Source organism: Falco cherrug, chromosome 3 (assembly GCF_023634085.1).
Source record: "Falco cherrug isolate bFalChe1 chromosome 3, bFalChe1.pri, whole genome shotgun sequence".
Lineage (NCBI taxonomy): Eukaryota > Metazoa > Chordata > Aves > Falconiformes > Falconidae > Falco > Falco cherrug.
In genome coordinates, this window is record NC_073699.1 from 99,178,938 (window position 1) to 99,206,873 (window position 27,936).

General features: G+C 41.5%; 1 protein-coding gene across 2 annotated transcripts in view; it reads left to right on the forward strand.

Moving 5' to 3' along the window:
• The first annotated feature begins 5,670 nt into the window (after positions 1-5,670).
• The window catches only part of RNF182 (ring finger protein 182), a 31,749-nt gene continuing 9,483 nt past the window's right edge, over positions 5,671-27,936 (forward strand). Inside the window, exons 1-3 of one of the 2 annotated variants that reach the window (XR_008731629.1) lie at positions 5,671-5,900; positions 12,308-12,444; positions 25,791-25,897. The gene's annotated coding sequence lies outside the window, so the exon portion shown is untranslated. Of the gene's footprint in view, positions 5,901-12,307; positions 12,445-25,790; positions 25,898-27,936 lie in introns of those variants that run through there. The other variant, XM_055706507.1, reaches the window with a different exon arrangement.

Consider the following 27,936-nt stretch of genomic DNA (forward strand, 5'->3'; position numbering starts at 1 on the left):
TGGGTTAAGTATGAAACACACAGAGGGTTACTAGCTCCAGTAGTTGAGAGGTTTTCAGACTGGAATCGGGTGGTGCTTGGGAGGACTAATTAGAGCACGTCCATACAAATACAGGACACTACCTGTCACATGGGTGTGTTTTCAGATACCTGAGTCCCTAAAGGCCAGATGTGCAAATGAGTTTAAAAAGAAGGGTTTGTAGTTTCCTGGCAATGTAGTCCTCGGTGAGAATGAGGAACACCCAGTGCTGTGCAACTGGGAAGGATGTTCACTCGGGCACAAATGGGTGACTGGGGGGCGGGGGGGGCTTAGTCCCTCCTGGATAAGAAAGTGAATCTGCATATCAGATGAGAACCAATATCGTCTGTTGCCATACCTTCTCCCCCTAATCACCACCAGCAGAAGCTTCTGAAGACGTTTCAAGAAATTCAGTAATTTGCCCAAAGAGCAGTTTCTGTTAACGCTCCCTTCCCTGTCCCTCCAGCTTAATGACAGGCTTATGCTTTGAAATATGAAGGCTTCTATCCCTCTACAAGTTTTATACAATCTAATCCTTTCTTTAAATTTTATCTCAAGTAACAGTGAATGCTTTCACTTTAATAGCTAATATTTCCTTTCATCACTTTCAAATTTGTATCTTTTTAATTCCACTGGATGAACTCCTTTTCTTAAATTATGAAAAAAGCATGACTAGAAATGCAGGATTTATCTTCTTTGTGCCATTCATTATTTTTTTATCAAGCCCTATCATGTCCTTTCTTCATGCCATCCCTAAACAGGTCTAATCTTCTCAGTTTCTCCAAATAGAAAATTTTCTCTCTCAGCCTCTAATCACTTGCAATGCCTGCCTACAGTTGCTCCCTGCTGTATCTATTTTGCAGTCGAGTTCCCAGAGCTGACCAAAATATTCAAGATGTAGCAAATAACAGATCTGTGGGAATTACAGTATTTCCAGCCTGACTTTTTCTTTCCCACTAGCATTTTGTTGAACACTGCTGTCCACTGAGCTTTCCACAGTAATGCCAGGATCTTTTTTTCTGAGCAGTTGCACTCAATTAAGATCCCAGTAGGTTATGTGAGTAACACTAAATACGGCATCCAGAGTTATGCTTTCCTAGCATTAATCCCTTTGGCCACTGTGGCGTTTATTCAACTACTTAGGTTAGGCTTCTCTTCACTATCTCTGAGGCTCTTCTACAGTAAGCAAAATCAAATAACGGTATGCGTTCTGTATGTCGTCACATCATTTTACCTCTTTCCAGACCAATAATATTTTTTATGTGCCCTTTTTTTACTCATGTGTTTCCTTGAGATGCCATGCTACCACAGCAGGGCTGCAAGTGTGTACACTCGGGATAGATCTACTCTGCCCCGCACGGTGAGCACAGACACAGTCAAGTACGTTTACAATGGTAGAGCAGCGCACTTCAGCTCACGTACCACCTGTTTCTCAGCAGGCTCCTTCGCTGCCTTGTTTTGAGTAGCTGTGGTACCTCAGCATGGCACTTCATGGTGAAGGGCAGGCACCAGCCTGGTCATGTTGAAAGTCAACCAGATAGTAATAATATTTGCTTTCTCACAGTGTTGAATGCTCAACGGTACTTTCTCTCCTACCACAAGTTTGGATAGGAGAGCCTTTATAAACATCTGATAATTATTTTGTTAAATGATCTGCTGCAAGTCTGGATATATTTATACATAATTGGTTTTCCTTATGCCAGTATCTCCCCAACATGGTAAATAAAGAAGTATAGAAATAGAAAGACTGGGAATCCAAATGTGTACCCCAGATACCATGGAACTAGGAACTACTGTGCTCCCTCTCAAGCCCTCCTCCCCTCAATAACCTTTTTATGTCCCTCGCCCCTAAAAACTACTTCCAGCCACTGCTGCTGTGGCTCTACCCAGCCAGCGGCACCTGTGAGCAGCCACTGGCTGAGCTGGGGAGCGCCTGTGTCCAGTAGGCACTCCAGTCCCTCCAGTACCGCTCTGGCTTTGTCTCTACAGGACATGCAGAAATCTCAAGCAAAGATTTAAACCACACATTTCTGCCCAAGAGGTGGGGAGCAGGAGAAGTCTGAGGAAATGCAATTGAAAGATAGCCCTGGGGAAAGCATATTTTCCTCTTACAAAGCCAGAACCTAGGAGCTCATCCCCTATCTTAGCATATTCATGTTTTATTGCTTCATTCAATTACCATTTCAACTCATTTTCCAGGTTCCAGAGTCTCTAATTTCCAAAAGGACTGCTAACCTATAGACGCAGAAAAATGATATTGCACTTTCTCTTGACAGAATTATTATTAAAATTAGTATGTTATTTAAAATTTATATTACAGGTATCTAAAAGGCCGCAATTAAATTAGGCCCCACTGCGCTCGTCACTACCGAGGTGTGTAACTAATGGCATTCCAGGCCCTCAGGAAAAACATTTAAATCTCAGGTAAACTCCTCCGGGCAGAAAATGCCTAAATTTTTGTTCTCTGGGAAAACAGTGCCAGGTGCATTGGATTCCCACAATCCTAATAATAGTAGTAGTCATGATAATTAATACTAGTATTGAATATTCTTACTTCCATTTTACCATAGCTTAACCCTCTCTTTTGTTTTAATATGATGTGCTAAGAATGTGTTTCATTCCTTCCGTTGAAGCATTATTTAATGTTTCAGTGCTGTGCTAAGGATACTTTGCTCTGCTTACAGGGAACAAATAGTTCAGTAGAGTAAGTGTTTGGTGGGATGAATGACGTTTAGAGCAAGGACAAACAGCAAAAGAGAGGGGACACCATCAGAAGCTGTTCTCCTGCTCCGTGTGAGTGTTAACACTTGTTCAGTGTTCCACAATGAACTCCTTCAGTACACCAAGTTACTGGAAAAAATCATCTACGATAACAAAGATGCACATATCACTGCTGAGTCAGAAGCTGGCAATGGTCATATCAGTACACGCTTTTTTAAAATGTTCTTTCTTTTGGTTTTTTTTTGGTCACTCTCCCCCAAGGAAGTTTGTGTTCCCTAAAAACTGTTGCCAGAAGACATTGCAGTTGCAGATTTTAAAAGCCTTGTCCTTTAACCCAAACTAGGAGAAATAGGGACAAAGTGTCAAAACACAAAGGCAGGATAGCTTAGTGCTAAAATGCCACAAAATTCGATGCTGATTTAATACCAATTTGTTACTGCAATGTAATAGTGTAATATCTTTTTTTGTTTCCGTCCCCTCACTATAACTTACAGAACTGTGACTACAAACAGCTCGAGCATCAACTTTCCAAGTCTGCCCTACTTTGTAAATGCTATTACAAAAGTTAGGATCCAAATGACATTAAGGTAGTTAAATACATCTCAAGCATTTCAAAGTAGAGGTTGTTTTTTTTTAAAAAAAAAACAAACCAAAACAAAACAGTAAAACACTTTACAAGCACTAGAATGGTGAACCGGCCAAGGCTCTGTCCTAAAGATACAGGTGACATCCATCTACTAAAATGGCTCATCTCTGTCAGTAAAGTATTATCATAACCTTGATTGGAAAAGTAATCTAGAAGGCACAGATATCTGCACAACACTAAGACACAGGATTGTGCCTGCCTGCGACTCTTTTAAGATGTCACCTAATTGTCCCAATTGCACCTTCTGGAAATGCTGTTCTTTACCTTCAGCCTAGAAAGGCACACACATTTAGAAGTCCGTGTGTAAAACTGCGTTGAAAATTAAAAGCCCCAGGAACACACGAAATAATAACAATAGTCAGGTGCTTTGTATCAGTGAAGACCAGCTATTAAGTAAGTCTTTCCTACAATTTTTCTAGCCCTCCCAGGTGGAAGCACCTGGGAGAAAGTGCTATGAAATTCTTTTTCTTGCAAAATGAATAGGCATCATAGCAACAGCATTGTGTTCCTTGCTGTCAGAACAATGACCATTTCTTGTAGCAACATTTGTGTCACTAAACTCTCTCTTTTCTAAACACATCTTCAGTTAAAAAGCATCGTTACTCTTCCAAGGGGTTTTAGAATATGAATTGCTTTCCAGCTTTCAGGTTTTTCAAAGAACTATATTTATTACAAATATGGTTTGATTAATAGGATGAAAACATTATTTTATATAAAGCAAAAATGAGCAGAATTTCTTCTATGCTATAAGATCCAGCATGTAGCAGATTTTTCACTTCTCTAACATGACTCTTTTCCACCTCAGAGCAAGCGAATTTACTATAAGGTAAAACAAAAAAATTAATGCAGCTCTGCTATGCTCTGACTGGATTTATCTTAATTTTTAAACTCTAGAATTAGTATTTAGCATGCAAATTAGATAGATAGATAGATACATGGTGACCCCCTACTTTCATACCCAACATTCTGCCTCCCTTATTTGTGCCATCATTGTCATTTGGCTGTGTTACGGTCTGCCAGCAGCTCTGCTGTGAGCCGCGTTGTTTTGTGAAGAGCTCCTGTGGGGGGTCTTTCTTGTCTTTGGCAAACTCTTCCTGAAGAGCATTTTCTGCAGTGTGCCAGCAGCTCTTGGCATGGGTTCGTCTGCTCAGAGTGACTTGCAGTGCCGATACTTAATAGTCATCCCCTGTAGCTTAGCAGTGGCAGTAGCTGAGATGGATAATGCAGCCTCCGAGTTGCACTTTGGATGCTGGGTTTCCTCTGTTTGGCAAACTCGGAAGGCCCATTTAATCAATATAAACCAGGGAAAGAGAAAAGGAGAGGCCCAGCTTGCACTTTGAAGGATGCTTTGTGAACTTTACTACTATGGCAAGAGAGAATGTTTCAGGGAGAGAAATTAGAAGAGAATAGGTTCAACAAACGGGTACCACTGAGCCTTCGGTGGACACAAAGGAAAAGAAGAAAGGAGGAGCTGCCTCAGCTGCTTTTGGTTGTGCCAAGCAGGGAGGACGTGAAGACGTGACACGCCGTAGGTTCTTGCTGTCTGAAAACACACCATCCCCCAGACTCAGGATAACACGAAGGAGACCCTGAACCTCACAAGCGTCAGGACACAATGGCATCTCCCACCCAACTGGCCGCTTCACCCTGACGCATTTCCAGCCTTTCCCTCCTCTCCCTTCCCAGCACCCGTGTTTCCCTTCCCGTTTGCTGCCTGCACAGCACCAGGGCCCATCAGCCGAAAGGCACAGCAGTAGGCAAGGCCCTTGGCTCTCGCTTCAGCAACCCCAGGCTGCTGGCCAGCCAGAGGGCTCCCACACAAAAGGAGTTCCTCACCAGAGGGTGTGGAGCAAAATCACTTTTACAAGATGAAGTGCTGTTGCTAAAAAAGTTTGGTTCCGGGCTTGTGGGTTTGGTCCCAGCGCTCCAGGACCAAACAGGCTGCAAAGGCAAGTGAGGGCAGGAGCAAGAGTCCAGGTCAACCCCCGCCATTTCGTGGTGTGGGCACTCGCTGGGTCACACTGTGGGCACACAGGGTCCTCGCTGTCCCGGGGTCGGCTCTCGGAGCGGGCGAGGCAGGGGGCGAGTGTGAGCTTATGTACCCCTGTGTGTGTTTGGGGGGGAAATCTCTTGAGGAGGCGGCAGCGCGGCGTTGCCCTGAGGGCAAGGGCCCCGTCCGGGCCCGGGGCAGCGGGTTAGGTGAGGGCGGGCAGGCGCCTTCCCACCCGCCGGGCTGGGCGGTGCCGGGGGCTGGCTGCAGGCGGCGGCGGAGGAAGAGGCCGGGACGCTCCTGAATGAACGGCTCCCTGCTCACCCCGCACCTCCTCCCGGCTCCCGCCTCCCTCCCGCCACTCGCCGGTGTCGCTTCGAGGCGCAGCCAGTTTCTATAGCGACGGCGCTGATCCGCGGCTCTTCCGAGTAGTAACAAAGCCGGCTGCCCGCCGCCGCGCCGGGGCTGAGGGGACGAGGCTCCCTTTCCCGAAGACACGCCGCCCGCCTGCAGCTCCCCAGACAGGTAGGGAGCGAGGGGCTCCCGGCGGCCGCGGCTGGGCGGTCGGCGTGCGGCCGCGGCCACCCTCAGGTGGCAGGCGGTGGGGCTGGGGGACCTGCCGCCCGGTGACGGCTGCGGGATAGGCTCCCGGGCGGCGGCGGCGGGGGCTCGGGGGGCGCTTCCGTCCCTCCGCCCGCCTCTGTGGTAACTGATGGAAAGCGGGGAGCAGGTACGCCCCAGCCGGGCCCTTGCCGACTTCGCCCCGGCAGCGCCGGGGGCACGGGGGTGGCTCCGCCGGCGGAGCCCCGCTGTTGGCGGCGCTGGGCCCGGCCGCTCTGCCCGCTGTCCGGGCGGCGGCGGTGGGGAGCGAGCGGGCGGGCTCCGCGCCTGGGCGGCAACCGGTGGGCTCGGCCTTCCCCCGGCGCTCCCCCCCCGGCCCCTGTGGTTACCCTCGGTCCTAAGAATTTTATTGTGTTGTTATAAAGATTTCCATGCCCCCCGCCCCGTGGAGATGTTGGGGTTCCAAAGTTTAATTTCTTCAGCTTTATAAAGTAATGTTGAATAGGATGATAGCTTTCAAGCGCGCTTCTTAGTTGAAACAAATAAATAAATAAATGCAAGAGGTCAGGGTTGAAGAGTGATGAAGAAATTACTGCTTGTTTTTAGGAGCAAGTGTACCGAAAGGTTTTACGTGACATGAGCCTGTAGCTGCCAGTCAGCCTGGCTCATGAGAAGCTGGAGCCGAGGTAAGATGGTAGAGATGGTCAACGCCTGCTCACCTCGGGCAACCGGGCTCAGCCAAGAATTAGCCAGCCAAGAATTAGCCACCCTTACTCTTGAGACATGTCGGAGGGTCGATGGGAAGGTCATTAGCAGGGGAACTACCCGAGCGATGCTTGTAGTGGCTGTGTGAATAACATCTGAATTGCAGTGGCTGTGTGAATAACCGTGCATTTCAGCAGAACTTTAAAATTCAGAGCAACTTCCCCATGATAACAGAACGGCTGACATTGCATGATGAGGTCCTGAGGAGCAGCCATTACGGTTCGTTGCTGAGTGATTTAGGAAATAAACTGGTCGATGGGCCAAGGCAAAATTGTACTGTGACATGTTTGCAGCCAGCAGGATCCTCTAGATGCGAATCTTCTTGGATATGAACAAGAGGGGGGAAAAAAAGGGAGGGGGGAAATAGTATGTGAGATGAGGGGAGTGTGGCTATCATTGAGTGGGTGGGCAAGAATTGAAATTTTAAGTAATATGTAATACGAGTATCAGATTATTTGAGATTTAAAACACATACAGTATATAGGGTATACAGGACATACAGTACATACAGTAATAGCAGGATATCAGAACCGAAAGGCTAAGTATTGACTGTAAGAAGTTCGAAAGCTATATAAAAATAGTGACTGTTAAATGAAAAGTGGAGCTACCACTATCGTTTAAGTAAACGATGTGAAAATGTTTATGGGGTGGAAAGAGAAGATACAGCTCTTTTCAGCAATCATGAATACAAGCAACATATAAAATGGAGACAGGCTTCTCTTGCAAGAGATGTACAACTGAAATTAAGTTTTAGATGAGGGTTAATCGAGGTTAATAATTCCGCAATCTAAAATTTCAATGAGTAATATAGCAATAGAGTGGAATTCAGATCTGGTTTGTTAGAAACAAAAAAAATAGTGGCATGTCTTATTTAGGTTGATTTCAGTGGTTTGCATAGTGTTTGTAAATGTTTGTCCTTTGCTTTTTGGAAGTGTCACAATAGTTGTTTCGTTGAAAAAGTTAACCTTCTGAATGACCTCTCTTTTTCATGCAACACTGAAAAGCACACTCTTGAGTTTATTAAATGTGAAAAAATGGAGACCTCAGATTAGTTTAGCATGGGGGAAAATATAATTTCAAGACCATACTCTGGCCTATCTGAAATTGAATGCACCTAGCAGGAAATAAAAGGTCAGCTGTGTATAATAAAGACCTGGGGATTTCTATTCCCTTAAGAATATATTCCCTCTGCATGGCAGAGAATGAGAGACATCAGAACTCAATACAATCTTGCCCTAAAAGCTAAAGGGATAGGCCAGATATTTATGGTTATGTTGCCATGTGACATTTCAGTCCTGAAATTGTTCCTTGTGGAGCAATTGCAAACTGTACTTGATGAAGTTTATCAGAGGAAGAAACACCACAGTAGTTGAGGCAGTAGCAGGAAAGAACGCGATAGCTCACTGTAGATAATATGTCCCATAATATAACTTGACATGTATAAGGGCTTCTAATGGTCTAGTCTAAACAGTTCCAGCACTTGGATCACAGTCTCTCAGACTGTCATTTCACACTTTTCTGATGCTCCTCAATCCAGACTGGGTTTATGGGAAGCCTGTTCTTAAATTGTCATGAGAGCAGCCTTTAAGGCTGTGCACTCTGTACAGTGATACAAGGCCACTGCAGGAGTGTGCCTGCAAGTATTTAACTTGCTTTATCAGTCTGAGTTTAACATGTTTGTCTATATCCTAGGTTTGATGACTCTGTTAAATGTTTTTTTTTTTTTTTCTGGAGATGTATGTGTGCTTTCTGTAGCCAGCAGCTATTTCAAGTATACAGGGACACTTAACACCTGCTGTCTAGAGGCTGTGATTTCAGTTCTTCCAGCAAGGTTGCTAAGGAGTTTTAGGGATCCTTGGAGAGCAAAGCTCAGGAAATTCTCTTGTGGCCTTTGCAACGTGCTGTGTGCTGAAGCGCTCCCTATTCAATATAAACTACTGTTCTGACAGTAATATAGTATTGGCAGATGTGTACCTTAGAGTAGTGTAACATAGTGATAATTGTGACTTTCTACTATAAAGAAAGCTTTTGCAAGTGTGAGAGTGCTGTGGTAAACTCCAAAGAACTCAGGCTTCCTGGAAATGTACCTTAGGTTTCAAATTCATTTGCAGAGACACATAAAGGAGTACAAGATGTGTGGCATTTAACCTACTATAATGCTGCAATTTTTAAACCCAGTCCTTTGTGGTTTCATTCAGCTTGGTTTTCCTGCAGAGATGATGCAGCACAGCAATTTTAGGCGTAATAAATGTCATAGTTAAAGCATACCTTTCCTTTTCCCATTTTGTCTTTTTCATTATCGACAGATGAATCCAGTTTTTTGGATCTGATGGTGGCTTACAGATAAATTATTTTGAAATGAGGGGATGTTCCTGTGAGGGCTTAACTTTGGTAAATTTCCAAATGGATGGAAGTCTTTATTAACTCCCCAGACAGAAGTCTTTCATTAACTCTCCAGGCAAGATCTACACAAATATTCAGTAAAAGTTTAAATTACACAGTGGCAATTTAAGTTTAGTTCAGGTACTGTGAAAACCTAAGATGCTCCATCATCTCCAAGGTGTTGAACAGAGATTTGGTAGTCATTAAGGGTTTACCTGATGTCTCTTGTCATTTCCAGGAAACGTAGCCAAAGTGTAACAAAGCTGTGGTTCTCTGAAAGGCTCAGGTTCACAAGAGTTTTATAGAGATGTATTACGTTTTGAAAGTAGCATCTATAAAGATTACTACTGCCGGTGCCACGGTGTTCAGAAATTGGGGATGGGGGGAGAGGAGCGGGTGGACTGTCTTATCTCTCAGCTTCCTGCTTCAATTAGGAATTGCCCAAGTTATTAGAAGAAATGGCAGCCTGGTAGGAGGAAAAGGGTGTGACAATCTGGATTTGAGAACAGCTGTAGCAAATCCTGAAAAAACCTGAAGCATATGGGGCTGCAGTGGGGAACGAGGTGGGGTCTGATGTGCAGCCTGTGATGGAGAAGTAGCCCTGGAATCAAGGGGCATGGTGAGAGAGTTACCTGGGACTGGTATGAGGAGTCAGGTTGAGATGGGACTGGAATTAGGACAGGCTGGTGGAGCCCCAGCCAGGAAAATGTGTAGATACTAGACTACTCCAGTTCCTCCCAGTGGGTGGCCCAGTTAGAGGCTGAAGGCTTCTTTTAGGCCCCCTTTTGTAAGCCTTCTAGACTTCAGCGGCAATATCTGTGGCAAAAGGTCTTATTCAGGAAACCCAAACCTTTCCATTATAGTTTCAGGGCAGGTGGTGTTCCGGGCAGGGGAGCTCATCTCGGCAGGCAGTTCATGGCAAAGAAAGAAAATTCCTGTTTCAGATGATAGATGGATAGCCAGTCTGTAAATCTCAGGCAGGAGATGTGCTCCTGTGAACAGAAAGGAAATATTCCCCCCTTGGTGACTCACAAGCAGTGACCTGATCAGAGTCTGCCTGAAAAAGCATCTGACCTTGAAGCTTTTACTGTGGAATAGCTTTATGTGAAAGTATGGTTTGACCCCCGAGGAGCTGCCCTGCAGGTGTTTACCAGGAACCTGCAGAAGCCATTTGCCTCCTAATGCATGATGGGGGACCTGGAGTATTTCCACAGCAGTTTTCTGTGGTGGAAACAAACCTACTCAAACCTCAAGCTCATACTGGCCCTTCACTCTTTAAACAATTCCTACAGGTAACTCTCAAAAAAGCTTGAAAAGGCTTACTAGTGCTTCTACCACTATTGAAAATATTTAGTTTATTCAACTAGAATTTTATAAACACCTTCAGCAGAAATTTTGGGTAGTGTTTGAATTGCCCTTTGTCCAGGTGGAGTGTTGTGTAACGTGTGTGTAATGAGGGCTTTTATCTTCTTGCATCTTTTTCAGTTCACTGAATTATACTCGAATGCTGTTAAAGTGACAGCCAAATGAAAATCAAAGAAATGGTGCTGTGTTTGGTGCTGGGTTTAAATGGTACAATGAGTGAGTTGTGGGGCCACAAATTAAAACAATGAGAATAACACACAGCATTCACTAAATAACTGCCGACTATCCTGCACACCCATTGAAGCTTCCTGTGGAAGAAAATGATGTGTGATTGAATGACTAAAACTGTATTGTAATACATATATCCAATGGAAAGCTGATTTTTTGTAATGCCTTAGTACTTGGCTTTGCTTTCGGTATATTGCAGACATTTTACTGTGTCCACTAAATCAAAGAGAACTTTTGTACCTGATGCTTTATTCCTGTAATCAAGTTGCCTCTCATTCTCTGGTAAACTAAACAGACTGAGCTCTTTAAAGCCTTCACTTGAAGGAGTTTTACTCAGCTCCTAAATAATTTATTTATTTGTGACTGATCTCTCTGTTTCTGTGCAAAACTGTCCACTTGTTTATTATCCTTTATAGAATTTATAGAATGTGAACATTAGAACTGTGAAAAATATCTTAGTTTGACTCTCACCAAAGCGTAAATGGTAATGGCATTTAAAGGTAAAAGCCAGCTGTGTTTCCTTCCTCACCCATTCCATGTCGCTAAAATCTCATACTCAGTGATTTGTCTTCTGTGACTTCTGTATGTCCCTGCTCATTGCAGGGCAGGTGGACTAGATGACCTTTAAAGGTCCCTTCCAACTCAAACTATTCTATGATTCTATATTCTTTCAGATTTTTTGTTTTCCATTGGATAGTTCCCCATTCTCAAGGACTGGTTTGATAATTCCAGAGTCGGTATCTGGATGTATTCAGGTGCATTTTGTTTGAATGAGCCTGCTTTGCCAAATAATGCTGTCTTCTTAATTATTTAATTTTCTGCCAATTTTTTGTGCAATCCATACAATTTATTGGAAGTTATTTTATATTTCCTTCAAGTCCACTGGTGAAAACACTTATTAGCCTAGTCCTCAGCCCAGCCTTTAAAAGATGCCTATTTGGTGATCCCTTCTGGCAGGCATTAGTGGAGAAATGTCTGGGAATTTTTGATCTACGTGCTTCATTCACAGTGTGAGTTAGCTACCCAGCTTATGTGAATAGTACCTTTCTCTATAGCAATCTCATACAATAACAATGCAACTAGAAGTTACTTCAATGTTGAAGAGAAGTGCTGTTTTCTTTAGTTAATTCCTCGTTTTATTCATATCACTTGAGCAAAGTTGTTAGGTGAAAGCACTGTCTGCATTTTTCAATATTCTAATGTATTTCTCATTACTTCTATCTCCATGGCAGACCTGAAGTTGTCTTACCCTCCCTATAGGTCTCTGAGATAAGTCCTTGATATTTATGCTATTAAGTTCAAGGCTGGCACCTTGAATAATGGTTAAGTAAATGCAAATGAAATATGATCTTGTGAGATCTATCTAAAAAGACCAAAAGGAAGAGCACCTTATGACTGTATAGCTTATGTTATTCTTCATTGGCCAGTCGGTAGTATTTTATGCTTGAAGATAGGCATGGGTACCTGCTTATTTAAAGATCATCTGACAATGACGAATTTCATTGCTGGCCCTCTCTGTCTTTTTAAAATTGAAAACAAGTATCTAGCTAAAAACTGCACTCTTTATACTGTAAGTTTCTCTCAGCCTGAAATGTTAACACCTTAATCGTAAAATACCATGTCTCCCACAGGACAAAGAGAGAACAGAGAACATACCAACAATGAATCATCTGGTTTTGTCATCAGACATTCAGATGCTTTGGTGACGGATGGATGGACAGATGAATAGATCAAGCCCAAAGCTGTAAGCCAGCTTGGCAGCTGGCAGGTAAGTCCCTGGAAGCTCACCAGAATGTTTTCTCAGGCATTATATCTTTATTTTACATGTTGTATTTTGGCAAATCATATCCTAGGATATGAAGTTTCTTCTCAAGACAATAGAGTCACACTTAAGCATGCATCTAATTTCAGTGGACCTTAAGCATGTAGATACTTGTACATGTGTTCAAGTAGGAATGTGAAGAAAGATGCTTTCTTGGATGGGAAAATAGAGAAACGGCTCTTACAAGACTTAGAAGGAGCAAGGCAAAACTGAAATTTAATGGTGTGCAGGTGATGTAAAAACAAAGTAATAATACTACGTATCGATGGAACCTGCAAGAATTCCAAACAAACTAAATTTCCAGTAAATCTTGTGTCATCTCTCTTTTAAGAATAAATGAAACTCCCTTTCATGACTGTCCAGTTCTGAGCTCCCCAGTGTGAGACAGGGAACTACTGGGGAGGGTCTAGCAGAGGGCTGTGAAGATGATGAGGGACCTGGAGCATCCTCCTTAGGAGGAAAGGCTGAGCGAGCTGGGCCTTTGTAGCCTGCAGAAGACTGAGAGGGGATCTTGTCAAGGTCTACAAGTATTGTGAGTGCCATGAGCGTGGGGCCGGGCTCTTTTCAGTGGTGCCAGTGACAGGACAAGGGGCAACAGGCACAAACTGAAACGGAAGAAGTTTTATCTGAATGTGAGGAAGAATTACTTTACTTTGAGGGTGCCAGAGCACTGAACAGGCTGCCCAGAGAGGCTGTGGAGGCTCCTGCTCTGGAGACATTCAAAACCCACCTGGATGCGACTTGGTGCAACTTACTCCAGGTGAACCTGCTTGAGCAGGGGGTTGGACTAGATGATCTCCAGAGGTCCCTTCTAAATTTGATCATTCTGTAATTTACCTGTCTATGCTGTCTGACAGGCAAGTTAAAGCATTTTATAACTCTGGAATGGAGAAACCTTGAGTGCAGTGGCATCTCCCTGCCTTTATCTCCCCAGATAGCTTGTCCCACAGTAACGTGCTATGGTTATGGATCTGGCAACATCTGCATTATGAAGCTTCTTTTCTTGAATTTATTGTAACATGGCCCAAACATTTGCTTCATGCAGAAGTGTGGATTTTAGGGACTGAGGGTAATTTTCAGTGTGTTCATCAGTGTAAATGTAAGGCTTCAGTAACACATGTTGACATACTCTTATTATAAAAGTAAGAAATGTCATTGGCTTTGGGACAGGAAGGAGGGAGGCATGTCACAATAACACATAGAAAGAAACTTTCTGAGTTTCTTCTTTCTAATGCAGTTTTGTTATTCAGATGTGGCTACGAATAAGTTGAACAGCCTTCTGAGCTTTGTTCCGTGTTAAAAATTAAGTTGTCTGCCTATTTTTCTGTTTCAGTAACGTAAAATTATTCATAAAAAGAAACATCAGTTGTGCCAGTCTTGTAATTTGTTTTCAGTTTAATAACATTAATATGGTGCTTGGCTTGCTGTTTGTCATGTATATAGATAGCTCATATAGTGTGTGTACATGTATTTGAAACTGTAGGTCTCTTGAGAGGGTAACAGCTTTTCTGTAGTTTTCTGTATGTGTGCACACATACATTTATATATGCTACCCTCTCAAGAGAGCTATAATATTTTAAATTATGCTAATATATGCATGTATATTTATATTTGCCAGAGAGACCAAGAGTGTAAATTAACATCATGGATACATGTGCGGAAACTGCCTCCATACAGTGCCGTAAATTACTGCACAAACAAGTTCATCCCTGTCACCTTTTGTTTGCCTGTTGCTCAAGGAAAAGAAGCAATTTCACACAGTATGATCAGTAAAGAGCAGTTGTGCACATAATTCTATGCAGGTGTCCAAAAAAGAAGTATCTATCCACTGACTGTAAAATATTAACTTGTAACAAACAATCCTGCTGCATATTTGATGCCTCCTCCTTTTTACTGCTTCACTCTCCACCTCTTTCAATAGCAGTGCTGTGTCCTTATGCTTAGTTTTGTCACACCTTTTTTTTTTTCATTTATGATCTTGTCTGTGTGAGTACAGAAAAGCCAGCCTCACTGGAACACAGATATTTTTTAAAAGGTGTTTCAAAGAGTTACCCTGTATGTTTTATTTTGCTGCTCACACACTAGCAATGTTAACCAAGGCACTGATAAAGAGCAAAAAGAAGCATGACAGAATGTTATGACAAAAATAACTCCTAGGAAACAACAACAACAAAAATACAGTGATGAGCACATGACTGTCTGTGTTGAAAAGTGAAGTTTAATATTACCCCATTACTTCTGGCCCAGAGCTCTTTTGATCATGTTTGAAGAATTGCATTTGTCTTGGGACATTTGGAGTATTGACAAGGGGCAATTTGAATCAACATTTGCTTTGATATTTGTATATGCATACAACTTAAATTCAAGTGTGTCTGTGTGTGTTATAGTAATGTACATAGCTGATGGGTTAGATTCATTATTTGCTGTTAAAATGTTAACAATATCTTTGATGGACAAGATGCAATACAGCCTTTGCTGTGCAGCATTTGGGATCTAAACTGACAAGTGCAGCAGGTAGGGTGTGTCAGAAAATTCTGGAGAAGGAGATTAATATTAGTTGGCATCAGTTTTGAGTCAGAATGGATTGGAATGGTTTGCTGGGTTTTGGGGGGGGTTGTTTGTTTTGGTTTCTTTACGGTAGGAAAGATGGAAAATATAGGTCTTTGGGGAAGAAATATGAATTAGGAGTGGGATTTCTGGACTGGCGTGTGGATGAGAATGAATTTCTGTCCTGGAAGTATGCCTATTAAAATACCAAACTCTGCACTACCAGTAGACACTGCAATGTTCAGATCAAATTTTCTAGAGAATACACTGAAGGAGTGTGGAGTACTCAGATAATAGGCAAAGTCTGAAAGACTTGTAGAAAAAAAATCAAACTGAACCCATATATTGCAAGATCATATTGTTCTGAGAGGAGAAACAAATCTTAGGAAAGCAATTTCATCAGCATTCATGGCACTAAGCAGTGGCACAATTCCTGTGAAGCCTGCTCCAGAAATGACGTCATTTGTCCACTGTGACATACTGGGCCACTCAGACTGGCACACAAATGCTGAGCAGCTGCCCCACACAAATCCAGTTGCGTATCTCCATCAAAAGAAGGTCTCTAGTCAGACATGTGAATGGGTTATTCACCCATCTGCAAAAAGAAATGCAGTGTGCCAGGCAGCAAACAGCAGGCATCATACATTCACTGATGAGCAAAGTTACAATGAGGAAACCACAGGGAATTGTGTTGATAGGAAATGGGTGAAGACTGGGGGTCTGTTCCCTTAAACCCGCTGGTTCCAGTGAGGACACGGACAAAGCTCACTTCCTGTGCACAGCTCCAGATATCCATGAAACATTTTTTTTCCCTCCCAATTTTTCTTTCGCATAAGCAAAGAAATGGCACTGCTGCACCAGAGATGGTCCTTAGCCTGGTGGAGTCTGAGAGGATGGGGACTGAAGTGGGACATCTCTGTGCTGCCTCTCCGCAGTGCCAGCTGCCCTGGAAAGGCTGAGGTTGAGAGCTGTGGCCGTTGCATTCCCGCAGCTGGCTTTTAGGCTCTGGGATATGACAGGCAAGATAGGCACAGGTCACACCAGTTTCAGAGTTTCTCTTAGTTACATTTGGAACAGAAAAGGGCTGTTGTTACGGAATAGAAGAGCACAGAGCCATCTTTGATCCTCTGCCTAGACTGAGTGAATTAGCTAAATGGTGAATATCTCGCATTGTGCAATCATTATTGTTCATCATTGTGACAGGCCGGAAAGAGCTAACATAATAATTAATACAAGGCATTGTGATAATGGCATTGTGTCCCAGCTTAAAATTGTTTAAAGGGAGATTCTCTTTTATTTAAGTAACTCCCTGATCATTCTGTTAAATCTTTCTTTTCTTCAGTCTTGAATAAGCATTTAAATACAGAGATCTTGTGTCCTCTGGCTGAAGTGGGCTTACAGGCAGGGAATGTCTGTGTGTATGTGTGTGTTACTCTTTCTCCCTCCCTCAATATCCTTTTAGAGGACTGATTGTAGAGCACAGTTATGACTGAATATTTTTTTCAAACATCAGATAAAACTATCTAGCTAATTATTATTGTACACATATGCTACTTGTAGATGAAAACACTAATTTATCAATATAATGTTCAAAGAAATATATCAAGCTACTTTTCTTCTGCATTAACTGTTTTATTCCAGTTGAACAACAGTCACTGGCAACAGTATTCTACCTGATGTGGTTACTTGTACGAGGAGATAGTAGTGCTCATTTTCAATGTGAAAATTGCAATTTCAGCTTTTATCCTGAAGTATCACATATCTCTGTATTTTCCCCAGTATACAGTAATGTATATTGAAGCATAGTGTGTGAGGCAACACACTCCCTCCTCTGTATTTGTTCTTGGAAAACGCCCTATACATTGGACCTGCTTTTGAAAATCAGAATAATAAAAAAGTAATAATTACAAAGAAAATAGTCTGAAAATATGACCGTTCTTGTAAAAATATATAGATAGGAAATTTATCTTTATTTGATCATGCAGTTGGTGCATGATTCAAGTAAAAGTAATCAATCAGTCTTGTTTGTATGTTCCTTTCAGTGTTCAGTGTTTTACTGACAGCATTGTGGATGTGTAATGAATAGAAGCCCATGGATGAAGACAGTCACACGGGAAATTGTGTTCAGTGCCTTTGCTAAAACTGAGGACACTCCCTTAATGGCCAGCCTCATGGTAGAGGTAGGGAGGAAATTGCCACCCTCAGGCATGACTAGACCCCAAGCTATGACCCAGCTGGCAACACCTTATAGGTGAGGCGTAAAACGTCATCTGCCAAACAGACTCGGGGAGAGTTTCATAAAACTTACGGTAGTAACCAGCATTTCCAAGAGGGTATGTTTTTAGTTAGGGATTATGGAAGCTGAGGGTGTATGTTAAGCTAGCATTGTTTCTCCAGAGCAGCGCTGTGCTCTGTACTGACCACAGGAGCTAGGTGTCAATGCCTGTCAAAGGTCTCATATAATCTACTCAATTTGCTGTCCCTTGTGTGGCTCTGAAGACCTTCCTTATCATCTTGTGTTGGCTTCGTGTGTGGGATAGCAGTGTGCAGGGTATGAGAGTTTGCCTTGGATCTGCCCTCTGAATCGGTGAAAGAGCCAAGGGGGATATGAATGAATTCTTTACTGTGACTCAGGTTTTGGAACAGGTGCCCAGAGGGGTTGTTGACCTCCCATCATCACTGGAGACATTCAAAACTGAAAGGGACAAGACCCTGAGCAACTGTAACTTCAGACCTGACTACTTTTGTTGAGAATTGCAGTGGGAACCTTGATGGGTGTGAACGATATTGTATGGGTGTGGAAGCACCATAGTAACGATGGGAGAAGGACTATAAGAATGGCTGTTGATGGCACCCAGATTAGGACATCAGGATAAAAGGACTTATCTACATGCAGCTTCTCAGGACACCCACTTCAGGAGACAGATCAGTGAGTAAATCCTGATGACTCACAGAGGCAGGACAATAAGAAGAGGTTGTTTGCTGTTAGTGCCTAAAGACAACAGAAAGGCACATCCAGCTGTAGTACATAATTGCCAGCCTAAAAAGCAAGCAGAAGGTAGGATGAGGACTGGATAGCTGGCATCCCTTGTCCACCATGTCATTGCAAGGAACGTGTCTCCATTGTGAAGGCTGGACAGGCTGTTTGGTTAGAAACACCTTGGTGCTTGCGAGTACATGAGTTGCAGCGAGATCAACACCTTCCCATTCTGTAAGAACTCCTGTTGACCTCTGGTAAGCTGTTGGTACACAGTGTTGCAATATCGGTCTTTAGACTTTTCAGGAGGTGAGGTTTCAACCAGGTGACCTCCAGAGATTCCTTCCAATCTAAATTATTCAGTGATTCTGTCACTTGAATGCAGGCATTAGTGGTGTATGTTACATGATCTCCACTGCATGGGAGGTAAGATTTCTGTAGTTTTATGGTCCTTTCTTAGATCTTACATTTTTGTCTTCAGTTGTTCCAACTACCAATGTCCTCACAGGTAAGGAATAGAGTTTTTTGTTTTCTTTTTTAAAAATTTGAGTCACCCAGAAAGAAAAAAAAAAACCAAACCCTGAAGCATTTTCAGAGCGTACAAGTTAGTTTTATTTTCCGAAGAGGGGTTTTTTTGACCATGTGCTAAATAGTCTTGCCCTTGAAAAAATTCCATTCAGTGGATCTTTTTGATCAGAAGTCTGTAGACCTCTGAACTTCAGGGAGCTGGGATTGAAATGTCATCTCAGTTGTTGACTGAGACAGGATCAATCACAAACAATGAGGAGTATATATCCACTTAAAAATACAGTGCCCAGACTGAACTCCTCAATTTGCAGACTTCATCCTGTCATGTTCTTCTCTGTCTGGGGCTGATTGTGTGAGGCTGGAGCCACAAATAATGTCTCTCATTCATCTCTACTGTAATGCTGCTGTACATATAGAATGAAGGCATGTTTCTCAGAATCATGCACATCTGTCAGCTTTACTGCAGATCAAGAGTTGTGCTTATTGGTTTGCTTGTTGTCTGAGAAAGTTTAAAAACACTAAATGATCTGCTATGAACCCACTCACCTGCTCCTTGTCCAGCCTTTACCCTTAACAGAATTTCCTGTTAAAAGAACTAAGCCATTTGTCATGTTGGTGGTCTGATAACTCAAGAGAGTAAATGTTGTGAATGCATCTCTTCCCTGCATCACTCTCCTCCCTCCCCAGTCTCTCCTGTTGCGGTTTGTTTTGTTTTGTTTTGTTTTATAGCTACTGTGATTGCTCTTGATAGTGAGAGAATTTGGTTATACAACAAAATAAAACAGTTTTCTCCTGAATTTTGCTTTAGCTGGTTCTCTTAACATTTCACTGTAGCTATTTTACTGGTATTTGCAGTATCAAAATGAATTCCATATTTTGTTCCTACCCTCTCCTGCTTTGTCATTATGTTACTATTTATCATGTTCATTCCCATTAGCGTAGTGGGCAACAGAAGCTATACCTCATCTCTCCCTTTCTTTGCATATTCAGATTAGTACCAATTTTTCTTATAGTCTATTCTTGTATAATACACAAAATTTTCTTAACCTTCCACCTCTGCTTATGCCTTAATACTTTCTTACTCTGACTCCTGTAACCTGTAACATTTAATCTGTGACCTACTCATTCCTGGCTGACTTGACACTTCTGTTGCTTCCCTTCCCCTTACCTAAACCCCTTGTATCTTTTTTTTGTCCATCTTTGGTCAACCATATAATTCTGCCTCTCTGTAACTCACCACAATTTTGCCTTGTGTATCAACTCAAACTTGGTTTTATTACGTTCAAACCTTCTCGCCCTGTGCCTGCTTTCTGCCGTGTTCCTTGGCATGCGAATTTCCAAACTGGTTTTCCTAAATTTTCTTCACTTGTACTTTCCTCCTTCTCTCCACTCTATACATAAACCTGTTTGATTCATCATACTGCTGCCCTATTTTTCTCTGATTCAACTCTCTTCTGTAAGGATCCCAAGACTCTGACATAGCAATCTTGTAAATTGTATTACGTGCTCAGTTACACTCATGCAGCATCAGTAACTGAATGGAATTGAGCTCAGTGGCTTTGCACAGCTATAAGCAAGGGTAAGATTTACTGCAGAGTATAGAAAAGGTAGCGGGCATTTACTTTGAAGACCCTTTTTTGTTCCACTTAGATCTAGTGCTTAGTGATGTCGTTACTAAAGTGTTGCTGCGATGTCTTTAAAGATAATTACAATGCATAGTGCTTTAGTTTCCTTTTCTGAGTAACTAAGTTATCGTACCACACGGATTCTTATTGATGGTGAGTGGGATCTAAAGTTCTTTCAGAACCATGAGTGTAATAAGCCAGTGGTTCCCACTGGTATGGTCACAGAGTATGAGACACATCTGAGGCTGTAGTATCTCTTTTGGACATGATACACTCACACAGACGTGGTATCAGATACTTCATTCACATAACGTTCGATCAGTAAGTCCTTCAGACTTGATATCCTGCCAGTGGGGCTGCCACAAATTGTGTATTCATAAACGGTGTCCTTGAGATCTTGTCTGCTCCCTTCTGCACAATCCACAGTATTAAAAGAAGTTTATCTTTTTGGGTCGGGAACAGTATCCTGCAGTTTTTATGAATTACTGGATGCCATCATAGCCCTTTACTGATGATGTTCCCTGGTTGGAGTTATATATTATGAAGCACAGTTTTTTCCAAGATTTAATAATGTGGCAATTAAAAAAATAATTTTTTTCCCAGTAACAGAGCCAAGGAGAGATTAATGTTTGGTTGTGTTAGTCTCTTAGTCAATTCAGTCTGCCTTTTGCCTTAGCAGGGGTGACAGATTTAGGAACTGAATAAATGAGGCAGTAACAAATTTTAGGAATATCAAAAAGGTTTTTGTTCCATGAAACAGAAACCAAAAAAAAAGCATACAGTTTTCTTCTAGTGCTTAATTCTACCAGCTTTTTCCATATTACCCCAATATATAGGAATTTTGCCTGAAAAAGGTTTGCATGTACATCCTAAGAAAATGTTTGCATCCAGGATTTAATTCCTGCTGTCATTTTTCAAGCTGAACTCAGTAAGATTGTGAACTAATCCCTTAAGTTAAGTTTTTCTTAACACATCTTTAGAACTACTGGCTACCATAAGGAAAGCAACAGGAAGAATACTTTTTTTCCCAAACAAAGGGCTTTTTTAAGACAAAAGCCGATGTGATTTGTTCACATTGTATTTGCAAGTGTTGCATATTGTTTGGTTGAATCACTCTTGATTTACACAAGAGGATCTAGTTTAACAGTACCTTTGTCTAATGAATTATCAATATGCCCTGTTATCATTTTGCTACTCAAAAGGCTTTTAAGCACTCTGACCTAAAAGTGAAGAATACTTTGATTGCTATGCTGTACCATAAACTGCATCACTGAAAATGTTGTACAGAGCTTTGTATTTTATGCAGTTGAATGGGATCATTGAAAGCTAGAGGTCTGGGCATAGATAGCGTGATATTCTATCACCTTTTGCTGTAGAAAAGGAATGTCTTATTAAGAAAGCAAAATTGCCACTACTAGCTGAAGTAAATCAGAAATTTCAGTCTGAATCATTCAGCCAAAAGAATTTCACCAAGGGTTAGGCATGTTCTGGCTGTCCTTTCCCAGATACTCTCATTCAGTGTGCGACTACGCAGATAGCTGTCGTTTATCTGAATACATGCACTGCATTTGGTACAAGAAAGCAGCTTTGTCATCATCAGTCGATCTTAGGTGTGTATTTAGAATTTTTTGTTTGTTTCTTTAAAGCCATAACTGTTAGCATGTTCCACGAATCTGCGATCTGGAAAGTTCTGTTTGAATTCCACGCTTACAGTTTGGTCATTTGACTTGATCTGGTATATAAAACTGTGGCCTTGGCTGTGTGATGTGTGATTGGCTTTTTGCAGCAGTCATTTGGTCTGGTGAATACACTTAACATAAAATTCACTGTTGGGGCAACTGCTTCTCCCTCAATCCACCTTTGTCTCATGATCTGTCCATATAGCAGTGTTCTGTGAAGGCCATTCAGAAACAGGAGTCTCTCAGGGGAAACATCATGACAATTAAAGTTTCTCAAGCCTTCTAGTGGAAGCTTTGTTGCTTCAAACACTCAAGACATTAATGGGCATGACAGAACTTTAGAAGGCATCTGTGTGGAGGAACAGAGCCAGACATGATGTGAATAGCAAGATTTGCGTATAGTTTTGAGTAAGTTGAGATGAAAGTCTCCATTTTCCATGGCTACTGATCCTCTGAGATACCCGGTTCAAACGGAGGCATATCAAAGTCTGGAAACTTTGAGAATGAAAGGTCAGACTTTTACTGTCTTCTAGGATATCTCCCACCACATTTCAAAATGCAGTCTTCTGTAGCTTAACACCGTACAGTGATGGCTTACAGATAAGTAAGATAAATTAGCACAGGTTGTAGACAAACCTGAGCGTGTTAGCACAGGAAGGTGGAGTGGAAAATGGTACATAAGTTAGGCTGAATCTCCTGTGAAGCAGATTAACGTAGCCCATCCAGAGCTACATGTACAGCTAGGTTGCTTCCCATACCAGGTCTGGCTCAGTTATATCCACACTGCAATGCCGTTTAAAGTGTAGGTGTACTCACGGTTGCAAAATATATCCACCACAATTAATGGGAAATGCCCTTCAGCACTTTCTTAGGGTGCACTTTCTCGGAGAGCCCTCCAGAATCAGAGAAGGACAAATAAGAGCTCCGAAGTCCTCAAGCAGTACTGTAATCATTTGACTCTGGAGAAGACACTAGAACTGGATTTTACTCAATTTCACAGAGGGCTCCTTCTGTCAAGGAGCCAAGCCCAAGGAAAAAGGTATATCTTAACTCGCTGCAAATTATGTGTTCTGCTTGCAGAGATGTGAAAAAGTCAGATTCACAGTAGATGCTATGCTGCCTTTTGCACTGATTATTAGTGCAATACTTGTAACTTTATAAACTGTGGTCTAGTAGGCTAACAAACAGCAGTATGCTTTACCAGTCCTTCAAACATGGAGCTTTCCATGGAAAAGTAATAGCACAAATAAAAACTAATGGTTCTTAGCTCCCTAATAGATACTACATTTCTATAGGTTTTTTTTTCCTAGTTCTTTGCAAATTGTATGCATTCAGCACACTGGAAATGAAGACAGTGAAATACGTGTTATCCCCTAATGTCTAGTAAATAAGGTCACTTACTAATGCATTTTTCTAGTAACCCTTTTTGGAAAAGAGGCTTAGGTTGTAGAACATTCAGAGGCCTCCTATTCACTGGCTTAAGTGAAAGCAGAATAGAGGAGATTCATTATTTAAAATATTTTAAAGAAAACTATCATTTAAAACATTTGGTATTTTAAGATGTTCTTGGTTGTGTTTCTGTTTTATTAAAAATCTTTTCTTAATTAGTAGGAGGCAAGAAATGTTTTTAATTTCCTGCTTTATTCCACAAGCCTCAGCCAAGCTGCTCATTTGTGATACTGTATGGAAAACCTGATATCCTTGGGAATACTCACTGAAAAGCTGCTGTGTGATGTTGGGATTTATATTACGTTAAGTGAACATTCAGAACTTGTTAGGGCTCTATTTTCTAGTTTTTCTAGCCTTGTACTACACGTTGCAAAAACTAAAATCCCCATTCATTATTGCCAGTTAAGAAAATACTAATACCTGGTCTCAGTTATTAACTTACACTAAACCAGGTAAATAGGCAAGTGTAATGACTCTCTGTGGACTGTATTGCTTTTTAAACCTTTAGAATTCCATTTTGTGTTCTTGCTATCTCTTCTGTAGTGGTTGTTTGTCCCTTTGTTTCTAATTAGTTTAATATACAAGCTGTGTTTCTGAACATGTCTTGATTACTTCCAAAATTTCTGAAGCGGTGCTTTCCTCTCCTGGATTTCGTATTTTAAATATGTGCAACGAGCACACTTCAAACATTTTGATTTAGTTTAATCTTTCAACTATTGTATTTATAAATGACATCAAAATGCTGTAGCTCTGCTCAAAGCAAGGACAATTTCATACCCTCCACTGAGTTTGTGAGACTTGACCAGTGTAACTCTTCGGGATGATGGAAAGTTTGGAGAGTCCAGGTTGTCCTTGTCCCAAAATAGAGTTAGGCGAACCCTTGCTGAAACATATTTTCCAACTGCTTTGCAGGTTTGTATTGATCAGTTTTAGACTTGACCGGATTAGCTGCCATTGTGGCGGCATATTTCTATCAGAAACACATGTGAGGGAGTTATGCTGCATTCTTAACTGTATTTTTGATATGTGCTATGGACAAACTGCTTCCTTCTGCCTCTCTTATCCAGTCCAAAGGGCACTCCAGGCCTAAACGCGCTCCTAGAAGTAGCCCTAGCCTCAGGGCAACCCCTGGTGACCATGGTGCCTTCAGAAATACCCAGAGAATGTCATATTTCAGTTCATCCTCAGCAGATTCCGCTGTACTTTAGCAATAGTGTAGGATGGGATGATATATTCATAGTAAGTACAACCAATTTTTCTTTTGCCCACTGAGGAAAATTTGACCCAAAGTCTGAGGTCTGGCGAGGGCTACCTCTTCAAAGCTAACTCTCAAGCAGACATTGAGACTAGCAATGGAGAGGATTTCTCTTGGGAAAGCAGTCATACCAGTGGTTCCTTACAGAGTGTAGTAGTTTCTGTGTTATTGCTGTATATAGAGTCTCAGACCATGAGGATTCTGTCCTTTGCTTGAAGTACTCCATCCAGTAGCACTTAAACTCTTCCACTGACAGTTCATGATGGGTAAAAAATACCACATTTCACTGCTAAATAACGTGTTAAAAGCAGAGCAATTTCCTATCAGTCTCCCTGAAGTTTAAGTCCTTTATAAGCATTAATCTGAGTTCAGTAAATTTCACCAGCAGAACACTCCAGTGATCCTGGGACTAGTGGTGTACTTCATGGAGCCCTGACAGTGCCAGATCACTCACACTAGTTACCGAGACACCTTGTTGTGGTTTAACCCTGGCCAGCAACTAGGCCCCATGCAGCCGCTTGCTCATTCCCCCCACAGTGGGATGGGGAGAGAATCGGAAGGGTAAAAGTGAGACAGCTCATGGGTTGAGACAAGGACAGTTTAACAAGTAAAGCAAAAGCTGCGCACGCAAGCAAAGCAAAGCAAGGAATTAATTCAGTGCTTCCCATGGGCGGGCAGGTGCTCAGCCATCCGCAGGGCAGCAGGGCTCTATCACGCGTAACGGGGACTTGGGAAGACAAATGCCATCACTCCAAACGTCACCCCTTCCTTCTTCCCCCAGCTTTATATGCTGAGCATGACATCATATAACATGGGATATCCCTTTTGTCCGGTGGTGTCAGCTGTGCCAGCCGTGTCCCCTTCCAGCATCTTGTGCTCTCCCAGCCTACTCGCTGGTGGGGTGGGTGAGGAGCAGGATCAGCAGTAACTACAACACCCCTGTGTTATCAACACTGTTTTCAGCACAAACCCAAAGCACAGCCCCATACTAGTGACCATGAAGAAAATTACCCCAGCCAGAACCAGCACACGCCTCCAGACTAATAAAGCTGCTCCTGTTTGAGGGGGTTCCTATGTTCCTTAATGCCATAAAATAAAAGCTGTGCATATAATTTGACACAAATTAACTTAACTCCTTTCATCCACTTGTTAAATATATGGAATTTTGTTTCACGTACCTACCTCCAGAGTGGTGAGTGTGCATGCAGTAACTGGTCTTTGTATTTTTGTAGTTGGCTTGCATGCAGCAGCCGTGCAACCGTGAAGCCCTGCTAGATGGAAGCAGAGTTTCTGTGATGCTTCTTGTAGAGTTGCTGTGATGCTGGTTCATTTTCAGCATCAACCAGCATGAAAATGATGCTGGTTCAATTTTCATTGAGAGCAGAAGCACTCAAATAAAAAAAATAAAAACTAACAGGTAATTTTCTTCAGTATCTGCTCAAGCCCATAGAGGTCATAGATTGTAACTTGCTTATAGTTAGTATAAAGGCCTAACAAGTATTTTTCTTTTTTATTATTTGAGGGAACTTTCATTGCCAAAGAAAAAGACTTCTGAAAGTTAGTTAAAAATAAGGCTGTTTGGTGCAGAGTAATAGTAACATGTCCTTGGAAAAAAAATGCATTTAAAAGCAATTTTTGTACGTTTCTAAAATTATTTCCCATGTGTATAAATCAGGCCAAATGGACTTTTTCTTGCAAATGTTTTGTAAGAGAGCAGGACATGTTACAGTCAAAGTTAATGTCTCCTCATTGACACTCGTCTGTTGGGGTCATTCCCCTGAATGCAGTTGAAGACATACAACTTAGCTTTAGTGCATGTCAACAAGATCCACTGATACACTTTTCATAACACTGGGGGAGTGGGGGGGTGTTTACTGTTTTAAATACATCAGTGGGCTTTTTAAACAAAATTTTTCTTCGTTACATCATTGCAATTCTAGTCACACATAAGATGTCAGGTGAGGAGGGGATGTATGCCAGCTATTAGCTATGTTGCCAAAATAAAAATAATTTTGATCCCACCACTAACTATTTTAGATGTGTGCTTTAAGTGAACCAAATTAAACACTAAAATTACAGTTTAATATATCCAGGTTAAAGTATTGTTTACTCAGACCCCTCCCTTTTCAAGCTATTGGGACCCTCTGCAACATCAGCTAGATTAGATTGCAGATGCCAGCTTTTCAAAAATTATAAACTGGTGGAAGACCAGGTCTGGAAAAGTTGTTTGTAAGTGGAAATCTGTATTGGATTTGTATTATTTTGACATACAGTTTTCAAACATTCTGTGACTGAAGTAATTGCAGTTGCGTTTTACTATTTTCCTTTCCGCACATGATAACATGCAAATTCTGAGCAGTTTAACAAGCAGAAAACCTTGTTACCAAACCTATGTAAACAGTGCATATGCTTCATTATCCTGTATAATCCTCCACCCTTTTTATTTTCTGTTTGCACTAACCTGTTGAGATAAAAGAGACAATACAGTAAAATCTTTATACAAGCCCTCAAAAATGTCTGAAACAGAATGAACCAAGTTAAATATACTTAAGTATTGGGTGGATTGCTCTTAATGACAATAGAAAAAGCAAGAAGTACAGCTTCATTTCTAGTTTGTTCTGGGGTTGCTTTCGGCTCCGTTAGGACAAAGGTAATGTAACACTTTCTGTTTAAATCTTATTTTGAAGGTTAATTGGAACTTATTATAATGCATTAAAATTATTCCCCTGTGTGAAGAGGAATTTCTCACTGAATGATGTAATAAAGATTAATTTTCTGTAATCTTGTCTCACCTGGTCCCTCCCAAATTGTATAACACAGAAAACATGTCCAAAGAAAAATAATTCTGTCACATTTTAGGGATCTTATATTTTGTGTATGTCACTTAATATCCTCTAGAACAACAGTCATTTTTACTGAAAAAGAAAGTTAGTTGCTTGTATTTCTGGTTTTATTTTAATTACTTATATTCAAGCATACAATTGTGAGCAAAACAAAGAGGTAGACTTCTATGGTGTTATCTTCATGTATTCTGAAACCTAATACAAAACCATACCGGCCTTTCATAATGCCTAATTTAAAGATAAATGCTACATGTACCTATAGGTTATATCTTTACACAGTTTTGTCTATCTTAAGAAACACTGGGAAGCTTTTTACTTGTTTATCATTTTGAATCTTTTCAAGTCCTGTCCTACAGTGTGTTAAATTCTTTGAAGAGCTTTTAAAGGACACAAGCACTAAAGCAGAACCTGGTCTTACTTGAGAAAGCTGCCAAAACCCACACTTGCTACCAAAGAGGAGACTGTCTAACCTTTCTCTAAAATAATAGTAAAGTCGCGAGTTCTGTTGTGAAATATATTCTTATTAGAGTAGATC